This window comes from Pseudorca crassidens, chromosome 1, assembly GCF_039906515.1.
Source record: "Pseudorca crassidens isolate mPseCra1 chromosome 1, mPseCra1.hap1, whole genome shotgun sequence".
Taxonomy (NCBI): domain Eukaryota; kingdom Metazoa; phylum Chordata; class Mammalia; order Artiodactyla; family Delphinidae; genus Pseudorca; species Pseudorca crassidens.
The window spans coordinates 2,258,632-2,261,441 of NC_090296.1; the positions used below are offsets into that span (position 1 = coordinate 2,258,632).

The 2,810-nt window shown below is 71.0% G+C and overlaps 1 long non-coding RNA gene across 1 annotated transcript; it reads right to left on the reverse strand.

The window, feature by feature from the left end:
* Nucleotides 1-473: 473 nt before the first annotated feature.
* LOC137221879 (uncharacterized) lies at nucleotides 474-2,432 on the reverse strand. Its single transcript, XR_010942197.1, has 2 exons — nucleotides 1,004-2,432; nucleotides 474-779 (listed from the first exon to the last, which is right to left on the reverse strand). It is a non-coding gene; the product is annotated as an uncharacterized lncRNA (long non-coding RNA).
* Nucleotides 2,433-2,810: the final 378 nt, after the last annotated feature.

Below are 2,810 nucleotides of genomic sequence, written 5' to 3' on the forward strand. Positions count from 1 at the left end.
GTCCTCCATCACTTCAGCCCCTAAGCCCTCCAACCTTGCCCCTCCCGGTGACCAGAGCCCAGCCAGGCTGGGCACGGTAGCAGCCAGCCGGGCGCCAGTATGGGGTGAGGTTGGAAGCAGGTGGAGCCACCTGAAGTTGGGGCCCCGGGACCAAGCCCTCTCCCCAGCCCGGCTCTTCAAGGCAGCAGCTCAAAACAGAAGCGGGGAGGGACCCAGGGGCCTGGGTCAGGGAGGCGGGAGAAGGTTTCAGGAGGTGTCCCTTCCCCAACTAAGAGAAAGCTGGTGGCAGGGGCTAGGGGCTTGCTGGGAGACCACGGGGCCAGAGGCAAGGCAGAGGCTGGCAGCCAGGCCAGGTCGGGACCTGGCCACCCCCCTACACAACTGTCCTCATTTTTCTTCCTCTGGGGCTGGAAGGAAGAAGAGACCACGACGAGGCCCGGGGGAGAAAGGACAGCCAGCCCGGGACACGATGATGCTTTAGAGCATATGTTTATTTTCATCAGTCTGTAATGTATATATTCACATCGTACAAAATGATTCCAGACCACAGACTAGGCAACACCCCATGACCCCTCACCTGGACCCCAGCAGGGGAGCCCCTGCCTCCGGGCTGCTGGGGGCACAGCAGGGGGGGCAGGAAGAACACTGTCGAATGAAGCTGCCACTGGCGGTCAGGAGACAGCGTCAGCATGCTTGCCGAGACCCTCTGGACCCCTCAGAGCACCGTGGACCCGGCCTGGCCCTGCTGTGCTCCCGAGAGGCGGCTGCAGTAGAGTTTACTGAGCAAAAGCGGAAAGTGCTGGCTGGAAGGTGGACCCTCATGCCGAGTACACGACCCCCCCCCCCCCCAGGCAGCCAGAGGGCCCACAGCCTGGGCTGGGGCCACATCCTTCTGCGCGCGGCCAGCTCTCTCCCTCCACGCCACGCCTCCTGTCCTCACATCCACCCTGTAGGGGCCTGGCATCCGCCCTCCCACCCCGCGAACCGCCACCACCACACTCACGAGCTGGTGACTAGCCCAAAGCCATCCAGCTGGTCCGCGCGCCTCCAGTGGGCCTCAAACCCAGGCCTGTCCGACCCGCCATCCAGGCTGCCCTTCGGCTCCCCTACTCCCGGGGCCAAGGAGGCAGGGACCTTCCCTCCCCAGAGGGTGGCGCCACACCCGCGGGCCAGGCAGGCTCCCGAGCAGGTCAGTCTCATCCTCCGGGAGGGACGCCTCGCCCTGGCGGGAGGTGGGAATGGGGTGACACTTTGCTGAGCCCCCCCTGGGGCCAGCCCCTCCCAGAGATACGCGGGCTCCCGCGGCTCCCACGGGGCCTATCGGGCGCGTGCTCCCAGGACGCAGTGCAGAGGGGACGCCCTGGCCAAGGCGGTCCGACCCACCGAGTCCGCGGGCCTGTTCCCCTACCTGGGGCGTGGTCTCCCAACTTCCTCCCCCCCCCCACGTTTCTGTCCCTGGGGGTCCTTCATTCATTCCACACGCTGTCACTGGGCGCCTGCAATCGCCCCGCACGGGCCCCCTTCGAAGCGAAGGCTCCAGCTCTCCCCCAGCGAGCCCGAGCCCACGACCCACTCCCGCCCCGGAGGGCGCGGCCGCCGCGTCACCAGGACCGGGAGGCCGAGGGCTAGGAGAGCTCCTTCACCCCGCGCGGCCACCGCCAGGGCCCGGCTGGGAAGCCGACGGAGTTTTAAGTGTCGGAGGGGTGGGGGGGTGCTCGGGCTACAGGAGGACAGCAGTGGCTTCTCCGCACAGGCAGCACGCCAGGAGCGTGGGCCCGGCGCGCCCAAACCCCAGCCCTTCCCAGCCCTTCCCAGCGCTTCCCAGCGCTTCCCAGCCCTTCCCAGGGCTTCCCAGGGCTTCCCAGCCCTTCCCAAGGCTTCCCAGCGCTTGCCAGGGCTTCCCAGCCCTTCCCAGCGCTTCCCAGCGCTTCCCAGCCCTTCCCAGCGCTTCCCAGCGCTCGGCGCCATCACGCCCCGCCGCCTCCCGCTGCGCTCGGCCCCAGGCCCGGCCTCGGGGTCTGCCGGGCGAGGTGCAGAGGGCCTGGGCCGGCCTAGGGTGCGCGGCGCAGGGTCCGAGGGCTCCTTCCAGGCGCCCCCGCCCCTGGCCCTGCTCCCGGGCCGCGCGTGGGCCGCTCCATTGCTGTCGCTGCGTGCAGGCCCGCCGGGTCTAGTGGTCCTAAACATTTCACAATTGCGCTACAGAACTGTTGAACTGTTAAGAACCACTGAACCCAGCGCGCGATCCGCGTCCGCCGCGCTGTGGAGAGAAGAGCCCCGCCGCCCGGGACCCCGGCCGCGCGCCCCGACTCCCGGACACGCAGGGGGAGCGCGGCAGCCGGACCCAGCCCCGACCGACCGACCGCGCCCGACGAGCCCCTGCGAGCCCAGCCGTCCCGGCGGCGCGTCCCCTCTGCCCACGGCCCCGCGATGCCCGGCGGTGCGTCCGTGCGGCGGCGGCCAGTGCCGCGGCGCCTTTTAAGCGGGTGGCCGCCCTCCCCCGCCGCCGGAATGCGCCCGGGCCGCGCCGGCCCGACCGGTTTTTCCGGGCGGGGCGGCTCCCGGGCCGGCAGGTCGCGCGGCCGGTCGTCCGCGGCCCCGGTACCTGCTCGGCGCGCCCACGCGGGGGTGGCCCTGACTCACCGGCCTCCCGGCCCCGCCCGGCCCGCTGCCCCCGGCGCCCCTGGGTTCCACGCTCCGGGCCCGGGGACCATACCCGCACCGTCCCGCCAGGGACCCGGGGCGCCCGGGCTCACTGCGGGGAGGTGGGGACGGCAGCCGAGTTGGTGCCCAGGTGAGGACCGGAGCCGGCA